Source organism: Callorhinus ursinus, unplaced genomic scaffold (genome assembly GCF_003265705.2).
Source record: "Callorhinus ursinus isolate GAN/ISIS: 27379988/994484 unplaced genomic scaffold, GSC_fseal_2.0 scaffold54, whole genome shotgun sequence".
Taxonomy (NCBI): Eukaryota; Metazoa; Chordata; class Mammalia; order Carnivora; family Otariidae; genus Callorhinus; species Callorhinus ursinus.
Genome location: NW_027397116.1, coordinates 16147526 through 16171725, shown reverse-complemented (window position 1 = coordinate 16171725; position 24200 = coordinate 16147526).

Sequence of the window (24200 nt, the reverse complement as noted above, 5' to 3'; positions counted from 1 at the left end):
CTATTTTGTATATATATATCTTTCTTTCTTTATAATTTTAGGAGGCACTATCTTCTAACAGACCAAAATACACCCAAAATCTAGTGTGTGGCACTGATCTATGCACTAGCCTGATCATATTTGATCATATTCTGTTTTTGTTTTTGTTTTGTTCTGTTTTTGTTTGTTTTCATCTTATTTTTCTTTTTTTTCTATTTCTTTTTTCTTTCTTTCCCTTTCTTTTCCCCTGGTTTCAGATCTTTTCTGATTTGTTTAGAGTATATTTTCTGGGGACGTTGTTAAACTGTTAGCATTTTGTTCTCTCATTCATCAGTTCTCCTCTGGACAAAATGACAAGATGAAAGAAACGACCTCAGCAAAAAGAACAAGAGGTAGTACCAACTGCCAGGGACCTACTCAATACAGACATTAGTACGATGTTGGACCTAGAGTTCAGAATCATGATTTTAAAGATACTAGATGGGCTTGAAAAAAGCATGGAAGTTATTAGAGACACCTTCCTGGAGAAATAAAAGAACTAAAATCTAACCAAATCGAAATCAAAAAGGCTACTAATGAGGTGCAATCAAAAATGGGGGCACTAACTGCTAGGATAAATGAGGCAGAAGAGAGAATCAGTGATATAGAAGACCAAATGATGGAAAATAAAGAAGCTGAGAAAAAGAGAGATAAACAACTACTGGATCACGAGGGCAGAATTCGAGAGATAAGTGATACAATAAGATGAAACAACATTAGAATAATTGGGATCCCAGAAAAAGAAGAAAGAGAGAGAGGGGCAGAAGGTATATTGGAGCAAATTATAGCAGAGAATTTCCCTAATGTGGGGAAGGAAACAGGCATCAAAATCCAGGAAGCACAGAGAACCCCTCTCAAAATCAATAAAAATAAGTCAACACCCCGACATCTAATAGTACAACTTACAAGTCTCAGAGACAAAGAGAAAATCTTGAAAGCAGCTTGGGACCTATAAAGGTAGAAACATTAGATTGGCAACAGACCTATCCACAGATACCTGGCAGGCCAGAAAGGACTGGCATGATATCTTCAGAGCACTAAACGAGAAAAATATGTAGCCAAGAATACTCTATCCAGCTAGGCTCTCATTGAAAATTGAAGGAGAGATAAAAAACTTCCAGGACAAACAAAAACTAAAGGAATTTGCAAACATGAAACCAGCCCTACAAGAAATATTGAAAGGAGTCCTCTAAGCAAAGAGAGAGCCTAAAAGCAGCATAGACCAGAAAGGACCACAGACAATATACAGTAACAGTCACCTTACAGGCAATACAATGGCACTAAATTCATATCTTTCAATAGTTACCCTGAATGTAAATGGGCTCAATGCCCCAATCAAAAGACACAAGCTATCAGATTGGATTAAAAAACAAGACCCATCAATACGCTGTCTGCAAGAGACTCATTTTAGACCCAAAGACACCCGAAGATTGAAAGTGAGGCAGTGGAAAACCATTTACCATGCTAATGGACACAGAAAGAAAGCTGGGGTGGCAAACCTTATATCAGACAAATTAGATTTTAAAACAAAGACTGTAATAAGAGATGAGGAAGGACACTATATCCTACTTAAAGGGTTTATCCAACAAGAAGATCTAACAATTGTAAATATTTATGCCCCTAACATGGGAGCAGCCAATTATATAAGGCAATTAATAACAAAAGCAAAGAAACACATTGACAACAATACAATATTAGTGGGGGACTTTAACACCCTCATGATTGAAATGGACAGATCATCTAAGCAAAAGATCAACAAGGAAATACTTTAAATGACACACTGGACCAATTGGACTTCACAGACATATTCAGAACATTCCATTCCAAAGCAACAGAATACACATTCTTCTCTAGTGTCCATGGAACATTCTCCAGAATAGATCACATCCTAGGTCACAAATCAGATCTCAACTGGTACCAAAAGATTGGGATCATTCCCTGCATATTTTCAGACCACAATGCTTTGAAATTAGAACTCAATCACAAGAGGAAAGTCAGAAAGAACTCAAATACATGGAGGCTAAAGAGCATCCTACTAAAGAATGAATGGGTCAACCAGGAAATGAAAGAAGATTTAAAAAAATTCATGGAAACCAATGAAAATGAAAACACAACAGTTCAAAATCTTTGGGATACAGCAAAGGCAGTCCTGAGAGGAAAGTATATAGCAATACAACCCTTTCTCAAGAAACAAGAAAGTCTCAAATACACAACCTAAACCTACACCTAAAGGAGCTAGAGAAAAAAACAGCAAATAAAGCCGAAACCTGGCAGGAGAAGAGAAATAATAAAGATCAGAGCAGAAATCAATGAAACAGAAACCAAAAGAACAGTAGAACAGATCAAAGAAACTAGGAGCTGGTTCTTTGAAAGAATTAACAAGATTGATAAACCCCTGGCCAGACTGGAAAAAAGAAAAGAGAAATGACCCAAATCAACAAAATCATGAATGAAAGAGGAGAGATCACAACCAACACCAAAGAAATACAAACAATTATAAGAACATATTATGAGCAACTCTATGCCAGCAAATTAGATAACCTGGAAGAAATGGATGCATTCCTAGAGACGTATCAACTACCAAAATTGAACCAGGAAGAAAGAGAAAACCTGAACAGACCTATAACCACTAAGGAAATGGAAGCAGTCATCAAAAATCTCCAACAAACAAAAGCCCAGGGCCAGATGGCTTCCCAGGGAAATTCTACCAAACATTTAAAGAAGAATTAATACCTATTCTCCTGAAACTGTTCCAAAAAATAGAAATGGAAGGAAAACTTCCAAACTCATTTTATGAGGCCAGCATTACCTTGATCCCCAAACCAAAGACCCCATCAAAAGGGAGAATTATAGACCAATATCCTTGATGAACATGGATGCAAAAATTCTCACCAAAATACTAGCCAATAAGATCCAACAGTACATTAAAAGGATTATTCACCACGACCAAGTGGGATTTATCCCTGGGCTGCAAGGTTGGTTCAACATCCGCAAATCAATCAATGTGATACAATACATTAACAAAAGAAAGAACAGGAACCATATGATCCTCTCAATAGATGCAGAAAAAGCATTTGACAAAGTACAGCATCCTTTCTTGATCAAAAACTCTTCAGAGTATAGGGATAGAGGGTACATACCTCAATATCATAAAAGCCACCTATGAAAAACCTACAGCAAATATCATTCTCAATGGGGAAAAGCTGAGAGCTTTCCCCCTAAGGTCAGGAATGCGGCAGGGATGTCCACTATCACCACTGCTATTCAACATAGTATTAGAAGTCCTAGCCACAGCAATCAGACAAAGAAATCAAAAGGCACCCAAATCGGCAAAAAGGAAGTCAAACTCTTACTCTTTGCTGATGATATGATACTTCACGTGGAAAACCCAAAAGACTCCACTCCAAAACTGCTAGAACTCATACAGGAATTCAGTCAAGTGGCAGGATATAAAATCAATGCACAGAAATCAATGGCATTCCTATACACCAACAACAAGACAGAAGAGAGACAAATCAAGGAGTCGATTCCATTTACAACTGCACCCAAAACCATAAGATACCTAGGAAAAATCTAACCAAAGAGCCAAAGGATCTGTACTCAGAAAACTATAAAATACTCATGAAAGAAATTGAGAAAGATACAAACATTGTGAAGATGTCAATGCTACCTAGAGCAATCTACACATTCAATGCAATCCCCATCAAAATACCATCCACTTTTTTCAAAGAAATGGAACAAATAATCCTAAAATTTGTATGGAACCAGAAGAGACCCCAAATAGCCAGAGGAATGTTGAAAAAGAAAAGCAAAGCTGGCGGCTTCACAATTCCGGACTTCCAGCTCTATTCCAAAGCTGTCATCATCAAGACAGTATGGTACTGGCACAAAAACAGACACATAGATCAATGGACAGAATAGAGAGCCCAGAAATGGACCCTCAACTCTATGGTCAACTAATGTTTGACAAAGCAGGAAAGAATGTCCAATGGAAAAAAGACAGTCTCTTCAACAAATGGTGTTGGGAAAATTGGACAGCCACATGCAGAAGAATGAAACTGGACCATTTCCTAACACCACACACAAATATAGACTCAAAATGGTTGAAAAACCTAAACGTGAGACAGGAGTCCATCAAAATCCTAAAGGAGAACACAGGCAGCAACCTCTTAGACCTCAGCCGCAGCAACTTCTTCCTAGAAACATCGCGAAAGGCAAGGGAAGCAAGGGCAAAAATGAACTCTTGGGATTTCATCAAGATAAAAGCTTTTGCACAGCAAAAGAAACAGTCCACAAAACCAAAAGACAACCGACAGAATGGGAGAAAATATTTGCAAATGACATAACAGATAAAGGGCTAGTATCCAAAATCTATAAAGAACTTATCAAACTCAACACCCAAAGAACAAATAATCCAATCAAGGAATGGGCAGAAGACATGAACAGACATTTTTCCAAAGAAGACATCCAAATGGCCAACAGACACATGAAAAAGTGCTCAACATCGCTCGGCATCAGGGAAATCCAAATCAAAACCTCAATGAGATACCACCTCACACCCGTCAGAATGGCTAAAATTAACAAGTCAGGAAATGACAGATGTTGGCGGGGATGCGGAGAAATGGGAACTCTCCTACACTGTTGGTGGGAATGCAAGCTGGTGCAGCCACTCTGGAAAACAGTATGGAGGTTCCTCAAACAGTTGAAAATAGAGCTATCCTACAATCCAGCAATTGCATACTGGGTATTTACCACAAAGATACAAATGTAGGGATCCGAAGGGGTACGTGCACCCCAATGTTTATAGCAGCAATGTCCACAATAGCCAAACTGTGGAAAGAGCCAAGATATCCATCAACAGATGAATGGATAAAGAAGAGGTGGTATATATACACAATGGAATATTATGCAGCCATCAAAAGGAATGAGATCTAGCCATTTGCAACGACGTGGATGGAACTGGAGGGTGTTATGCTGAGTGAAATAAGTCAATCAGAGTAAGACATGTATCATATGACCTCACTGATATAAGGAATTCTTAATCTCAGGAACCAAACTGAGGGTTGCTAGAGTGGTGGGGGGGTGGGACAGATGGGGTGGCTGGGTGATAGACATCGGGGAGGGTATGTGCTATGGTGAGCACTGTGAATTGTGCAAGACTGTTGAATCACAGATCTGTACTTCTGAAACAAATAATGCAATATATGTTAAGAAAAAAAAAAGAAGAAGAAGATAGCAAGAGGGGAAGAATGAAGGGGAGTAAATCGGAGGGGGAGATGAACCATGAGAGACGATGGACTCTGAAAAACAAACTGAGGTCTCTAGAGGGGAGGGGGGTGAGGGGATGGGTTAGCCTGGTGATGGGTATTAAAGAGGGCATGTTCTGCATGGAGCACTAGGTGTTATGCACAAACAATGAATCATGGAACACTACATCAAAAACTAATGTTGTAATGTATGGTGATTAACATAAGAATAAATTTTTTTTTTTAATTTCCAATGAAAAAAAAAAAAAAAAAGGGATTGAGAAAGTTGCCCAAGGACACACAGCAGATAAATAGGAGAGCCAAGACTTGAACCTGAGCATTATGGCTTCACCACCGTGGGCCATTTACCCCCATACTGTGCTCTTATTGTCCCTGTAATGAACACATAAACCAGTGGGAAAATTATAAGAACAAACAATTTTAGTATATAATGTGTTAAAATAAAGTTGTGGCTACTGTGTTCTAGAAACATTCAAGTTTTTTAAAGACTGGGTAATATTTTCTAATTTAAGACATGTTGAAAGACATTCTTTGAAAAAGAAATACCATGGAAAAGAAGCTGAGAGATGGGGAATAACAGCATTTTTACTAGCATCAGATTTGACCTGGCAGAGGGCATGAGATTCACTTACTCATTTAAAATATTTCTTCAGTGCCTACTTCAGGGCAAGCCCTGTTCTAGGCAGGAGGAATACAAGCCACACTAACAGGGAGTTAGATTCTAGATGAAGGAGAAAGAAAATAATCAACTGGCAAATATATTCAGACAGTAAAGAATGCTGTGAGGAAATCAAGATGGGATGGAGAGAGAGATAAGCATGTGGGAATGACACGATGGTGAGGCGAGAACGACAGAGGCCACAAGGCAGGGATAAGACTGGCTGGCTCTGCGATGGTGATGAATGCCACTGTGCTTGACCATGAGGACCCAAGGACAGAAATGTGTAAGATAAAATCTGAGAGTAGGCAGGGTCCATATAATACACTCTTAAAGACCATGCTAAGAACTTTTCAGTTGATTCTAGATGTAATAAACTTTTGCAGGATTAGAAGAGAGTTATTCATTTTCTATTTTGAAACAGATGAGACTGCAGCTTACCATTGCAAAATCTGTTTCAGCTACATATCTGCTATGGGTTCACTGTGGTTCTGCACTACACATCTTCTTTACTCTGAGATCCAGACTAGGAACAAGCTCTATCAGGGCATCGTTTTTCTGGCTGCCAAGGAAAAAAATAGCAATGGTACCCCCACATGGCGTCTCTTAAAAACTCCCTCTCAGAGATGACACACACCACATTTATTCACATTCAAATAGCCAAAGCAAGCATATGGCAAAGTCTAAAGAGGGAGGTAAGGAAGTACCTATAATCCTTTAGAGGTAGGGGTTATGAATGATTAACCACTTAATACATTCACAGCTGTTGTGAAAAAAATTGGGGGCTAAAAATAAAGATTTTGAGTGGAAAGCAGTGGGAGCCCAGGTACAAGCAGGATTGGCAAAAGATGACTGTGACCGGACTAGGACTGATGGTGGAAGACATGGAGAGAAGTGGAAAGATTCGGGGCATGTTGTGACGGCCATGTTGACAGGTTTGGTGATGGACTGAATGAGAATGGGATGGTGAAGGAAAGAGATGAATGAAGGTTGATTCCTATGCTTTTAACAGAAGAAGCTGCAGATGTTCTTGGCCTTTGATACTTAGTGCCATCCAAACGGTGTTGAAAATTTTCATCTAAATGTGGCTACTCCTGGTATTTTGTCACCAATGACATAACTTAATTCCTTTCCCCATTTCCAGCATTAACAGGTTGCACAATATCAAAATAAGTCAAGCCTTTCATAATAATTAGGAAAAATAAATATTTTAAGAGAAAAGAGCAAGCAGAGTTTCCCATGATTTATTTCTGCTTAATTGATGAATAAGGAAATAAAGGACTGTAACAGTACCCACCTCTGAGGACACATTACAAGAAATATTAACAAAGCATTTTTATTTTCAGATCCCCATCATTTAATATAGATAGATGTAGAAAATAGCACACCACTGCCCCCCAAATTGGAAAAAAAAGCTCCTAACCTACGAGATGCATATATTTTCAAAGATTAAAAAATAACAAAAACCATTATTGACAAAGGTGGAATAAAAAGATGATTTGATGTAATTGTGGAGGAAGAATAAATCAATCTAATATCCTAGAATATGATCAGGTGGTATATATTAAGGGTTATAAAATCAATCATGTTCTTTATTCTATTCCTAGGAATCTATCTTAGACCAATAACTAGAATTTTGAACAAGATTTTATGAACAAAGGTGTTCTTATATCACTATAACATCAAACATAAGACTCAAATGATATCCACTAACAAGATAATTTTTATGCATATGATGGGATAGTTATGGAATATTTGAATGACTAATATTAACAAATTATTTTAACACAATATTAATTGAAAATGATAATTCACATGTTAGATGAACAGTATCATCAGCTACATAGATTAATAAAAGTTCATATAAAATCATTAGAAGAGAAACGCCAAAAGCACATTAAAGTGCTACTTTTACAGTGTTAAGTATATAATGTAAGTTTGTATTGAAAGGCAAGGAGACACAAGAAAGCAAGAACAGCAGAGATAGAAGAAAGAAATATAGTGTTAAACAGAAGAAAAGAAGGAGCTCATGAAAAAAAATTACTTGTAATGTAAAACAAATTCATTTGCTTTATTTCTCAACATTGCATATAGACAGAGTATTTTCTTTATCAAAAATCACAGCACCTCATGCAACCTATACAATTGTTAAAACTGATACCCGTTTTTGCCACAAAAAGAAATAATACCTAAATCATCATTGTCCAGAATAAACATGTTGGACAAAATCACTTTCTACTGCAACAACTGATCTCTTTTCAGAACAGAATTAAACTTCCAAGTAAAAAGTAAGGGCAAAACATGAACCAACTACCCAATCATCCCATCAAAGAAATTGCTTACCCTAAGGATGAAGCAATGACCCTTAGTGGTAATTCACAAAGACTTAATACAGACACTCTAAGGTATTACCCTAACACCCACCCCATACCCAACTCACACTAATCAGCTTAGAATATGTCACAGTTACCTCCTTCACTCTCTGTGAGCCTCACCCAGGAGCCCATACTGCTGCGGAAAATTTTTGTCTGGTTGGGGGTGGGAGGGCATGTAACTTTTACTAAGTATATTACAAATTAGACTGAATAGTTACCCCCAAATTTGGCAACTTTGTGAGAAATTTTAAGCGGTGTGGTGTATTTCATAATTCAGTTGTTTTGCCCTTAGGGAATTCACCAATTCTCTTGTGAATTAATTTTGTGTCAGAAATGGAGATAAGATGGCACAGCTTAAAACAGACTTCCTTTTAATTTAGGTCATAAAAGCTACTCCTAAAAATAATGCATTTTAAATAAAAATTTAATACTAAAATTGCTAGGAATTTACTTTTGATGTGTTCATAATCAAAATCTAGGAGTAACAGAGTGAAAACCTTCCATCAAGTAACACTGAATCACATATAATTGACAGAATAATCCATACAAGTGATGATTGGGAGACTAGTTGAAAATGTGATGACATAAATGGAACATTATCCTTCCAGGTTCTAGTAAGAGTTAATTTTAGGATGCAAGCTAAGAGGTTTCAAAATAAAAATAAATCATGTTATGTGCAGAATAAAAAGAAACAAGATAAATTAATATGTACTTCTACTGGAAGACACACAGCGAGGAAAAAAAATCCAGTGTAAATCCTCTACAAAATTGGACTTAAGTTAATGGACATGTAAAAAAGGGCCCATCTAAGTCAAAAATCAATATGCTGCATTAAGCTGTTCCCTCCAGTCTGTTATAACTATAAAAGTCAAGTAGCTCTCTCAGTTGAAATGCCTCAATTTAACATCAGTTGAAGAGAAGTTTATGTAGGGAAAATAGAATCAACTGAGGAAAAAAAATGCTTTATGATGAAATAAATAGCAAATGTTAGTAGATAGATAAAAAGACATAAAAGCAGATATAGAGATACTGAAATAGATATATGTTTAGTCAACAAATATTGAGTTCAAATGAACAGTTTAATAATCACTTCTTTTTAAAAAAAGGCAATGGAGTCATGATAAGTAGAGTCCACGTAGCTCGCTGGGTACCAAATCACTTAAAATTTTTTTCTTCGATATTCTCTATTTTTCATTCCTTAAAATTAATATCTCCAAAAGGTATATACTACTAACATTTAAATCTGTCCGTTTTACTGTTTATGCAGCACTTCTGGTGCTAGATGAGTAGGAGATATGTAAACTAATGATTACAGGGAGTTTCTCCATTATCTCCACTCTGAATCATGATCAGTATTAGCTGTGCCTCCCTTTCATTAATATGAAAGTGAACAATTATTAGAAGTTTCTCATAAATCTCTACAGTAAATACATATATAAACCTTAATAGGTAATTCACATTTATTCTTGTTTCTAAAGACATAATCATTATTCTTGATCTCATTTTTCTCTTAAATTTCAGAAATTCCATCCACCTCTAACCATGTTTTAATATCTTATAAACAGGCATTCACTGTATAGAGCAGCCAGCCTAGTTTGATACAACTGATTTACAACAACAGAGTTACATGACATAAAATTTTACACCACCCGATCTGTTGTATATTCATGTAACACTGAAAATAGGAGCTGAAGCAACCTGAACACCTTTCTCAACCACACATGTAGTTCACTGCTCTCCCTCCTCTAAATACTACCTATGTTTTCCGGATATTTTTTTCCACCAAAGCAAGTAGCATAAATAAACAAAATGAAAGTTGTCTTAATTCTTAACATATGCTGTGATCTCATCCCTTGTTTTCTTTATGAACTTTATCCACTAAAATTCTATCTAGGTCTTGGGGTGCCTGCATGGCTCAGTGGATTAAGTGTCCGACTCTTGATTTTTGTCTCAGGTCATGAGCTCAGGGTCTTGAGATCAAGGCACAAGTCAAGCTCCATGCTAAGCATGGAGCTTGTTTAAGATTCACTCTCTCCTTCTCCATCTGTCCCTCTCCCCACTCACATGTGTGTACTCTCTCTCTCAAAAAAATTCCATCTGAGTTTTGAAGATATAGTCTTTCCACATCATGGGCTACTCCTTCCTTGCCTATAACTGAGTCATGCCTACTCTAACTTAAGAACATCTCCCTTTATCCATATCTCCCTTTCCTTACTTCTGCACTAACTCCTAGAATTGTAGATTCCATGTGATAAATATATTTCCTTGTTATCAATGCAGTTCATTTTAATGTTCAACTTCATCTATGGAATTAATTTTTATCAATGTTCTACAATAAAGTAGGACATATTTAATGCTTAACACATGAGAAACCTGAGCCTTGAGACACCTGTGGACTTTCCACCGCCACATGAACAAGGGAGTACATGACAAATCCAAGCTAGGCTGGCTATACCTCCTAATTTCTGTGTATATTGTTCAGTTATTTATCTGAAGTTTTCAGATTAGTGGCTATTCCAAGCTGTTTATACTCTTCTCTGAAATATAAACCATAAAATATAAGTACAAAAATTGAGGAAAAAAACTTAAAGGAACTTTTTCAGTCACTTCTTTGACTGGCAAGCTTCTATACTGATAATGCATACCAGCTCACCCCATTTCTCACAGTCCTTGTTTCTTCATCCTCTGTAATTGGACTCTCAGTAGTTGACTCTAACAGCAGTGATGAAGGCTCCAGTGAGTTCCTACTCTAACACATTTAGCGTTTTTTTTGAAAATTTCTCCTCATTTTGTTTCTTTGAGACTGGACTGCTGCACTAGCATTCCTTCTACATCATCACACACCTCCTCTCCCACTCCATTTGCTGTGATCTCCTTGAAAAGGAACATGCTTTGAGGCTGTCTCCAGCACTCTATGTCTTAATCTATATTTCTTTTTCAGAGATCATAGAAAACTTTGCAGCTTCTCTTCGTCTCTATTCACGTGACATATTAATGCATACAAACATACATATCCACAGATTTATGCCTTCATTCACATGCATGAATGTGCATATACGTGTGCAAATATAGTCTCACATATGCATGTGGATATGTCATTTATGTCATTCATGTGTATGCGGGATATGTGTGCAACTAGAATGATATACATCTCTCCTGAGCCCTGTTGGAAGATCTAATAATCTTCTCTATATATTTACCCCAATGCTCTATCATGCCAATATTATATATTAAAAATGAAATACATTATATCTTTCCTCTCCTGGAACTGCCTTATCTCTGTCATCTTTTGCTTGCATTTAGCTCATTGCTCATCTTTTTCTTCCATAATGCAACCAATGACTTCTTAACATCACTTTTTTTTAAATCACGTCCTAATCTAGATTTTTATAAGCCTATGACAGCTATATTTATAATTTCTAACAATATTCATCTACAGTCTTCTTAATGGACATTTATCCCTATTCCTCAAAAAGTATAATACTTAGGGCACTCTGAAAATAAGTGTTAAAAATAAAACAAATATTAAGTGAACAAATGGAATTTATAAGCATTATTTTTCTAACTCCTCAAATTTCAAACTTTTATATAGTCTTCACCTTTTTCATAGAAGCTGAAATAGCAGAACAATTTTTGTTTGCTTTTTTTTTTTCCCCTCCCTCTGGGTTCTGTCACCTCCTTTCTAAGGCAATGGTAATATCCCCTTCCCCAGTGCCTGAGTCGTGCACATAAAGTGAAGGCTTTCGAAATCTTACAAGCATTTCTGAAACACCTAAGATATAGATGTGACTATATCTTTGGATCCTTGGATATTTTGAAATGATCTGCTCAGATATTATAAACTTGATAGAGAAAAAAAGGGAACAAAAAATAAGACATTATATTGGCATGGAAAATTCTTTTCTAAAGATCTGCCTTTTTTCCTCCTTCATTTCTCTAACTTACAAAAAGCCACTCATCCTACCTGAAAGATGATTTATATGAATTCCTGGGTTATGATTATATTATCCATGACTAACATATTTACCTTGTTGATTTGGGACTGGCCTATCTACAAATATATCACAACATCCATTTTGACTAATATTTAGAATCATGTGACAGGGAAAACAGACACATATTGCTCAGCTCCAAGCTCTAATTTCTTAATTAGACAAAATTAAACTTAAAATTCTATAGACTTTGCAGCAGAAAAGCAAAATGATAATAATAATATAACTAAGGAACTATGGTAAATATGATCAATTACTGTAAGTCTCACATTTCATTTAGACTGCCGCACAATAGACTGCTATATTGACTGATAATGGACATATTGAATAAAGAAGCAAAATGCAGATATCTCCTTAAAGATGGTACTCATTATAACTAGATAGTAAAAGTAAAATCAGAATTGGATGGAAAAATTCAGTCAGTATGAACTGACTTGCCTTAGTCTTTTTTTTTAATTGTGTTTCCTCCATATTAACCTGATTTTTAAAAGTCACAAGAGATATCCAACTTTCATTATTATGATTATTTGATGCTCTTTCACCCTCTAAATCTCTTTTTTCCTCTCATCTTGTGTTTTTTATCTTCCTTTCGTCACATATATCATCAGAGTACAGAATGTACAATCTATAATAAAGTTGCCACTGTCAAAGCAACACAGGGAAGATTCTGGAAGAAACTGTAAAATATTCAATTCCTTCTTTCATATAGGTTAAAAAATTGAGGTAAATTCATCTTTAAAGATAAATCGTGTTTCCTTGGATTCATCACTCAGCCTCAACTCCATGGATAAAAAGAAGCTAATTCAGCAATTACTGAATGAAATATCAAGAATTATACATCAAGAATTATCATATAACAGCAAAATATATTGAATGAATGTGGCAAATTATACATAAACCTTTATCTAAAACAGCTACCTGTTGAAGGGCTATATACCTCAAGGAGTACTAATTTAAATGTCTTAAAGATGATTGTTATCAATTTGAAACTTAGTTTAGATGAATATATAAAGCTTATTTTATATGTACAATAAATATTTCACATTTTCTTGCAGCTCTATATGATTTTGCAGAACTTACAGCATTATTACAAAATGGGTAAGCATTAAATGAGAAAAAAATAATTATAATTGAATGTAGATTGCAAGAAATGAAGGCTAAAAGGTAATGATCAGTATATAAACAGATACTAACAGGAGATGTTTATTTAATTTTATCTAGGCAATATTGCTCGAAATTAAAATTTTAATGAATGTAATTACTAGTACACAAGCAAAAGAATATTAAATACAGATATAATTTTTCATTAAAGGTTTTAAATCAGTTCCTTTTTTTATCCTGCTGTATAGTCAAGAAAAATATCAACTCATATATTATTGTTATTAAAATAATTATTATCTCATTTTATGTAGTTAACAGCTTAATCTATATGCATAAAAAATTACAGAATAATTAAAGAAGCAAGTTATAAATGTTCCAATGTGTTAAATAACAGCTACACTGAAGAAATTTAGTAATAATTCATTGCCTACTTACTATTCTACTATAAATAGAAAAAGAAATTGCTTATAAAACACTAAGATCCCATTTTCATCTACTACAAAGCCATGAATTTCCATATTTAAAATAAAATCTATTTATAAAATAGGATGTCAGCAGTTATTCAGCATCAAAAGCAAAAGATATTTCAAATTATTTGAACTTGTCATTCTTGACCCATTTTAGAAATAAGACATAAGGCTTAAAATTTTTTAACAAGGATTGCTTACAAGTAGAATATAAACCTGACAGGTGAAAACAAATATTTTCATACGATATATGCAAACAGTTCAAGACAAGAGAAATTAAATATTCATTGATATTCAAAGGCATTTAATCATAGACTATATCATAATTTCTCATACAGTTGAAACTACTTAGAGAATGGGAACTCTTACATTGCACATTTAGATACGGCTTTATGACTTGTATCTATTGTACAGTTTCTAGTTGTATTTCATTGTCTACAGGCAGCACTATTGTCTCAAGACTTTCTGAAATCCATCTGCAAACTCTTCTCATGTAGCATTGTTTTTTTAAAATATCTTATGTCCTAACACTGCTATTCAGTCTTTAGAAACTTTTAATAATGTAGATTCCCAGGCCTTATCTGTAAAGCCAAAGTACCTGGAAACAATGATATGGCAAAGGAGTCCAGTTCCCTTTTACAAGAATCTGAATGTCCTAAAACTCCATGCACTACGAGGCAAGCTGAAAACCAGGTAAGAATGCAATTAAAAGTTTAGTCAGTTGTTTCCTTTCTGTCCTGGGCTACACATTCACCTTCTTGGTAGGATGCAAGTTTCTGTTTTCATCTTCAATGCTTTCTCTCATCACAAACCATGTATGGTAGCTTTTCCATAGGTGGCTTCAATGCAACACTTATTTCTAAATAAGTATAACAGTAAAGCGCATTCACTTCCTGCTGATAACCTGGCTCCAAATGAGTTTCCTTTCATACAAAGAAGAATCACAGGCAAAGATTTATAATAAACCATCTTCATCGCCAATTAATCAAATTAAGGCATAATATTTCCCTCCACTTTATAAATAGCAGATGTAAATTTAAAGGAAAATCAGATTCTTTTTTACCATTTTTTAAAAATTAAAAATAGTATGGGCATGCTAGATAGTAGAAAATTTGATACCAACCACAGGATTAAAACTGGTTGTCTCATTTTCAACAGAACAAGATATCTGGCTCTTTGTGATATTTTAAAATTTACAAAACAGGGACAAAATGAATGACAAAATGGGTAGTAGGATACTGGGGATTATACACTGAATTTACGCAGTCCTCAGGATGTAGAAGCATATCAGGGATGGGTACCTTGGCAGGATAGAATATGGTATTTCATGGGATATTTTCCCTAGTATAAGTTACTAATAACACTGAAAATTTTTCACTTTTAATAACAATTGCAGATAATTTATTTGCGCAAAGGCAATTGTCCTTAATAAATATAAAATTTGAGATCATTATGAAGATTTACAAAGCATCTTTTCCATTATTTAAAACACTAACGATTTGCTTATTTTTTTGTTCTCCTTCTCAGCAATAGCCACCATCTTTTCAGGGGGGAATCAATTAGCATTTCCATATTTCTTTTCAATAGACTCTGACCATCCATGCTTGGAGATCCTTTCCAATAGCAAATGATCTCTCTGGATCCAGCAGCATCTTAGTCCCTCAATAGCCACCACTTTTTATTTTTAAACCTTCCTTTCAGCAACTCCACAGCACTAAAGTTAATGGTTTGTTAAACTCTTGAATACCATTAAAAGCAGGAGTCTGCACATTTGTCTTTTAACTTTGTGTCTGTTCTACTTTCCATTCTTCTTTAAACATTTGTTCTTCTGTAAAGGCTCAGTGGGGAACTGTTCCCCCACAGACTCAATCAAGGGTTCACTCTCACTAAGCTTTCTAGCAGCAGATTTAATACATCTATTTGGACAAAATTAGGCCTTCGGAACACGTGGCGAGCTCTCAATTTATCTAATGACAAAACAAAAACAAACCAAAAAAGATAAAATAAACCCTCATATTACCAACCTTACAAATATAACATCTGTAAGATATTTCTTAATAAATTAGTTTTAAAGAATCAAATGTTATAACTCCATAAACAAGAAGGAAACTCTAATATATCCCCTACATATAAAAAAAATTAAAAATGCCCTCTAGAGTTTTTGTATCTCTGCTCTTTTTATCTTTTTTTTTTTTTTGGAAACTTAAATTATAAGAAAACAAATGTTCTGGGGGTGCCTGGGTAGCTCAGTTGGTTAAGTGTCCGACGCTTGATCTCAGCTCAGGTCTTGATCTCAGAGTCATAAATACAAATCCTGTGTTGGACTCAAAGAAAAGAAAAGAAAAAAATGTTCTGTATTAAAATATTTTAAAGTAATGAGCTTACCTAAATTTTTAATGATAGCATGTATCTAAAAATCATTCAAATTCAAGAAAAGGGGTATTTCCCACACCAGGTAAATATCAAGCTCATATAAGTCAGAGCCTTTTTCATAACATATCAGCACTGCTGATAACCAACCAACAATGAATTATTATATAGAAATTTTTCAAAGTTTCAATTACTGATACTTGAAGGAGTGTGTGTAAACCATACCATATCCAAGCACATGTACAAGACCCTATAGGTAATTCCCCAAAATGTAAGAAGAAATGTTGGAACATACAAACAAACATATTGGAATCAGATATAAGAAATGAGTACACCATCACAGAATCTTAATTAGCAGACTAGAGAAGACAGTACGCTATAGTTTATGTAACTATAAATAGTATCTGCTTAGTGTCAATGAAACTTATGGCAACATAGTATTATAGGGCCTTATCAGAGATTTCAACTGGACCCAACACTGAGTTAATAAGAATTTTTAAAATTAAACATCATGTTATTTTCCTTGATATTCTCTCCTGAATTTTGGATGCATAATTAGTGAAATAATCCAAAAGCAGACGATGTGCAGTACTAAGAATGAACTGTAGGAAACTATTTATCTTTCAGTCTTAATATAAAATCACTTGGCAGAGGAAAAGGCTAATTCAAGGTTCTTCTATTTGCACTATCAATGATCTGATCATTTTAAAAAAATGAGGAGGGGTGGATGTGGATCAAGGGGAAAAGAGAATATGTAATAAATCTCAAATGTCATTCATCAAAGGATTTGATCCCAACATTATTGCTTTATTAAACTGTGTCTACCTTCTCCGTATTTCTAAATAGAAAACAAATATGAGATAATATCTGACCCTGAGATTCCATCATAAATCTCACTAAAAATGTCATCTAAGAGTTTGGAACTTGATGTAATTTCATTTATTACTTCTCATTTGGATTCCTTGCTAAAAATTTATTTTAACAGTATGTTAACTTAGCAATATGTTTCACCATCTAATAATTAAAATATGTTAATAATGGTAGATATAATTGTTTAAATCATAAAAATTAGCAATGAAATTAAAACTACTCCCAGTATTTATAAAGAACAGATAAGTTGTAAGTGCATTATCATCACATATGCATGGGAATATGTCAGTGACACAGCTGTAAGTGATGAGATCTTCAACTGTCAATTAGTCTGATTTAGCAAGGTGCTTTTATTTGTCTTAACTAAAAATCCTTGATAGTGGAGATGGAGCTTAGGTCTGTAATGGCATTCAAGTTCTCTGTTCATAGTACCCAAATGCAGACATTTCCAAATAACCAAGCAATTGGCATCATATAGGAAGTACCAGATACTTCTAAGTGTGTTAAATCCATTTAGTTGTACCACACTTTACACCAAAATGTATAATCCCCAACATACATTCTATATGAATCAAATAAAGGGTAGCAAGTCAGATCAGACATATCTTTCCAAAAGTATATTTAAGTGCTGCAATTAGTTGCAGGAGAAGCCTTTGCTTTAAAACAAACCAAAATGCATTATCTTCTTGACTACTAGGAACAATGGATTCCTTTTCTAGAGTTCATGAAAGGCTGCTAAAGGAAACAAAGACAAGGCCAAGCAGAGGGTAACTTGGGTTCTCCTTTATCATCTATATGACATTTTGATAAGATTTTGTTTAGGAGAGAAAAAAGGTTTCTATTACTTGGATGAAATTTGAAATTTTCTGTATTATACCTCAACTTTTATCATTGCCTTTGCAAAGACTTGAGGAAAGGAGAGACTAGCCAAAAGAACAAGAATTTAACCTAAAATACTGGGGATATATAAAAAGTTCAGGAGTATAGAATGATTCAATTTCCTGAATAAATGGGAAATTTCAGTTATTTCCTCATTGTGTAATCTCACTCTTACTTCTACCATAATCCAACTTGTCTCATTAGAATATGAGGTAGAAACAGTAAAGACTACACCTACCTACTAAGAGGTCATTCATTGCTCCTACCAAAGAGAAGACATTGGTATTCTAAATCTATTAAATGAATCTTTAGCAGTATCTGTTAAAGTTGAATCAAGTAAAGCCCATTCATGACATATCAACACTGGTATCTGTTAATATTTTATAGCTATCATCATGATAAGACCTCGATTAATTCTCCAACATTAAAATAACTCTTTTTTCAATCTAACACATCTCTTCTCTTCCAAAATAAAATAACTGCATATTTCATTTCTATCATGAGCTACATAGGAAGGAAGTGCCACTGTTCTCTGTGTTCTACTGAATCACAGTATTGTACTCTAAGAACTGTCAACATTATTTTAATCTTCCTCACTGAAAAGTACTTGAAAATGTTCATACTCTTATAAAACTGTTGGGCATATATTCTTAAATATGCCATTAGCTTCTAGTAAATATGACTCTTAAGCCATAAAGTTATATTTTTCACCTGAAGAATTGCTTTTGAAACTGAAAACTGATATCATATGCCATATGCATTGGATTTCTGTAGCAAATGCTTTGTGGGAATGAAAATTATTTTCACCCCCAATGATTCTGAACTTCATACAGAACCGAATTAGCAAGTTTTAAAGAAAGCAAACTAAACCCCTGACCAACTAAGTTTACTACAGACCACAGAGACTTCTCAGGATTATAGGCATTAGTGCTGCCAGAATGGAGATATTCCAGCTTGGGTGATGGTGTTCAGCCCATCTAAATTCACCATGTGGTTTCATTTAATGATGCGGTCTTCTATTGTGGTCCTAAACTGTTTTGTTGTGATTTTATACACTATAAACAATTGCTGAATTCACTGATAGGAAAAGTAATGAGTGTATCAAATATTATAGAATCATTGCAAAGAAAAGAAGAGGATTTCAGCACATATTTAAAATAATTATATATCCCAAAGGAAGTTTTAGATAAACTTATTTCAGATGTCAAAAATCATGAAAAGCATATGGAACAATATATATTTTTTAATTTTCATCTTTCATACCACGTCTTCTCTCAAATATTGTAAAGATTCTCAAGATTAAGGAGAAAACAAACTTTAAAAAATATAATCAGCAAAATATTAAAAGCAAAATTACAAATAAAAGTATAATTTAATACCAGTAAATAAGAGACAACATATAAAATGATGAATAATTCTGTATAATTTTTCATTTATAATTTATAAATCAACAAACTAAATTAAATTTAATAATTTAAATTAATCAACAGATCCAATAGCTTAAAAAGTAAAAATGCACTGATTGAATTTAAGAAAAATAATGTCATTAAAGAATATTCTATCTCCCCACACTGTCCAACCCTTTATCCCCAGTACACACATACTAACATCCATCAAAAATGACCAGGACTGGATAGATTTAATACCATATTACGTCAACCTTGGAAAAAAAAATATGGCACTTCCTTCATTACATTACATTTTCCTATATTTTAGAAAATGATTAGAATTTACAATGAATTATTTTAATGCCAAAACTTGATAAAGCTGATATAGATATAAAAACAAAACTTCCAACTAAATCTTTATAAACACAAAACAATATCCTGAGTGTACCAATGCATTAAAAAAATAATAATAAGGAAAAAAAATAAATAAAACCTGGACAATCTCAAGGAATAGAGAGGAAATAACTTTTATTTCTCTATTCCTTGCCCATTTTTTTTCTCTTTGTTTTAACTTTGGTATTTCATGTTAAAACCTTTCTCAGATGTCTAGGACTCCATGTATGTCTCCCCATATTTAAGGCAGTGGTGAAAAGTTTAAAGGAAACTCTATGGTACAGAGTGGGGAAGTTTTAATTTGTTGGATTTACTACAGAGTGACCCTGCTGAGCCACTCCAATGAGGAAACACTGAACAATAGTGTATTTACATTGTTTCTTTGGGGCTAAATTTCCAAGAGGAAAAAATCTATCAATTTCCTGCCTGGAAATCACCATGACTATGGAAACCGAATGGTAAAAGAGGAGTAAGTGATCCACTCTGCAGTACATAGAATCAATTTGATTTTTCTTTTACATATGGTATCCCTACATGGTGTTCACCAGCTCAAATTCAATTTGGATCAACTACTCCAGAAAATAAACCTCTAGTCTTTTGCTGACATTTATGTGTGTGTGAGTGTGTGTGTGTGTGTGTCTATGAGCGGGATAATACCAGTGATCTAGCAACTTACAAAACAAAGCTTCAATTAATATATTCCTTGTTACATACCCACATTCACCCCTTATTTTCAGAGTGCCCTAGTGCTATTACTCCTGATTATCTGGTGGGTTTTAAGAGCAAGTATGTTGGGGTTCTTGTATTGCTAGCTTTTACATTCTCCAATCATCTAAGTCAGTTACAACATAAGCTTCAGAATTGCAGTATCCAAGATTTTGTTGCTATATTTTCCTCTTCAATTTCCTTCATTTTTGTGGATTTGTTTTTAAAAATCTACTCAATGCTATTTTAGTGATGTTTTCAGAGTACAGAGCTTAACCTCTTTAGAAACCCTTTCTTTACATTATGTTTTGCTCTTATTATGGCAATTACATGGAAGTATCTTGAGAATCTGAGGGTATTGGCCAAGTTCAATGCATTCTAAGCATTTTGAAAGTGACTGTCTATTAGTCAATTAACATAAATGAGCATGGGGCGCCTGGGTGGTACAGTTGCTTAAGTGTCTGACTCTTGGTTTTGGCTCAGGTCTTGATGTCAGGGTCATGAGCTACAGCACTGTTTTCGGCTCTGCACTGAGCACAGAGTCTGCTTGAGATTCTTTCTCCCTCTCCCTCTGTTTTCTTCCTGCCTCGCAAATAATTAATAAAGAAAGAAAGAAAGAAGTAAGTACCATTCATGTAAATAATACTGTTAGTTAAAAATGGCAATAGGGTGATGTCACTAACAATCAAAATTTAGGGAGCACTGGAGTTCCATTCCTCAACTAAAATAATGACTAATCTGGCAAAAACTGTCTGAATCAACTTTTGCAGGACACTGGGAATCTAATAAGAATCTTAAAACAATCAGGGAGTGCTTAATGAAAAAAGAATCTGCTAGATTTTGGAAAGAGCATGTTGTGGCATTTTGCTTATGTGCCTACCATCCCCCATTATCTAGCTTAGAGATGGCCATAGGGATGGCAGCTCCTTTTCTTTGTGAAGCTTTTTGGTTATCTTTGAAAGTCAGAACAAGAACAGAGACCTTGTTCTCAAATAATTATGATTATGCATTGGGCCCGGTCTTGTCACTCCCTAATGAATCTGCTCAGGGGCTTGTACTTATTTCACCTTCTTTGGAAACTCTCTCAGGGCTGGAGTGATCTCCTGCGGCATTTGCTGAAAGCACTGAAATGTATATAATACCTATTGCCATCTGGCACAAGATACACAGATAGGGCAAGCAGCAGACAGACCAGAAAGCCTAGGAATGAAGGACCTAGGGAAGGAGATACACTAGGAAATAAAGGTTTTAAAGAATTCCTACACCAGGGATTCCAGAAGGCCAAGCACACACTCAGAAAAGATCTAAGACGACCATAAGTTTCCTCCACTAGCTGTATTTTAGTCCCTAGGTAAGCAAGAAGTCATGAAGGCTAAGGCAAGATTGTAAATGGTCTGGCTAAGCATTGAAGGAGAGAGAAAAAAAATTTGAAGAAAATAGCTTAAAACTTCCAAAATTTGATGAAATCCATAAATCTACACATCCAAGAAACTCAAAGCACTCCAAGTAGTATAAAGTAAAAAATATCCACAACAAGACCTATAATCAAACTACTGAAAGACAACAAAAGAGTTTTAAAAGCAACAAGAAAAAATGACTCATTGTGTCCAAAGAATCCTCAATAAGATTAGTGGCCAATTTCTAATCAGAAGGAGGTCAGAAGACAGTGGAATACCATATTTAAAGTATTGAGAAAAAAACTTTCAATAAGAATTCTGTATCCAGCAAAACTGAACTTCAAGAATGAAGGAGAAATAAAGACATTCACAGAAAAACAAAAGCAAAGGAAAGTGTTGGCAGTAAACCTGCCCGATAAGTGCTAAAGGGATCCTTTAAGCAAATCAGAGAACACTAGAGAGTGAACCCAACCTATATGAAGAAATAAAGAACACCAGTAAAAGAACATGTATAGGTAAATATAAAAAAATCAGTATTAATATATATTTAGTTTGTAATCACTTTGTTTCCTATATTAATTAAAAAATGAATAAATAATAATTATAAACTTATGTTAATGGGCATATGATGTATAAAGATGTAATAATGGTAATTACACACAGGAGAGAGGGAGAGATGGAGCTCCATAAGAGCAGAGATACTGTATACTGTCAAATTTAAGTAGGTACTAATTCAAACTAACTTCTTATAAGTATAGATGTTGACTGTATCCCCATGTTAACCATTAAGAAAAAGACTTCAAAAATATACAGAAAAAGAAATGAGAAGAAAATCTAAATGGTGCCCTGCAAAAAAAGTAACACAAAAAGGCAGTAATGGAGGAAAAAAAGAACAGTAATTAGATAAAATATACAGGGAAAAAAAAGAAAATGGCAGAAGTCCTTCCCTATCAGTAATTACTTTATACATAAGTATATATAAGTATATATATGTCATTGCTTTATACACAAATGGTTTAAAGCCCCCAATCAAAAGGTAGAGATTTGTCAGAATAGAATTTAAAAAGAAAAAAAAATATTTTCCAACTATAAGCTCTCTGTAAGATACTTGCTTTAGATCCAAAGACACAAATAAAAGGGAAAAAAATGTAAAACTAAATCCCATGCAAATTAGTAACCAAAGGAGAGCTTACATAGTTATTCTAATATCAGATGAAATAAACTTTAAGTCAAAAATTGTACAAAAGGGGTGACTAGGTAGCTGAACTGGTTAAGCATGTGCCTTCAGCTCAAGTCATGATCTCAGGGTCCTGGGATCAAGCCCCACATTGGGCTCCCTGCACAGGAGGGAGTCTGCTTCTCCCTTTGCCCCTTCCCCCTGCTTGTGCTCTCTGTCTCTCTCTCTCTCAAATAAATAAATAAAATCTTTATAAAAAGAAAGACACTTTAAAAAGAAAGACACTTAACCAACTGAGCCACCCAGGTGCCCCTCATTTTTGCTTTCCTTATATATATCTACACAGTAAAAGAAATTATCTTTTTTTTAAGATTTTATTTATTTGAGAGAGAAAGTATAAGAGGGGGGAGGGTCAGAGAGAGAAGCAGACTCCCCGCTGAGCAGGGAGCCGGATGCAGGACTCGATCATGGGACTCCAGGATCATAACCTGAGCCAAAGACAGTTGTTTAACTAACTGAGCCACCCAGATGCCCCAAGAAATGATCTTTTAAAAATAAAATCCGTTTATGCCATTCCTCTATAAAAATTCTGGTTGCTCCATATTTCATATAGAATAAAATCCATTCTTCTTGTATAAAAATATGTAAGGACTTTTATTACATGGTCCTATCAATTTATTAAATAAACATAAGCAGGAAAGAAGATACATGATACAGGATATATTGTGGTTATAGCAGAAATGAAAGTAGGGGGTGATAGTGAAAGCATACTAAATACTCATCTTCCATAGAAGATGCCAAAATATTTAACCTCATTAAATAAAAAAGTAAAGAATTAAATTATTTAAGAATACAAAGGGATTTACTAAGAAACAAAAATATCTGAAAGTTTCAGCAAAAGACCACTTTTTTATTATAAATTATTTAATAAATGCAAGGTGATTAATCATGCTTAATTTTCAAGTGGTAGGTAACTCCTTGGGTATGAAAAATCACAGTATAAGGCAGATTGCCTCCCACTCCATTTTGCAATGCTGGCTTACACTTATTATCACAAACTGAAAAAGGAAATAAAAATCTCAATTTTATTTGTAAAAGGATGATAGATTAAAAATGCGTGATTAACAACAACAAAAACCCACC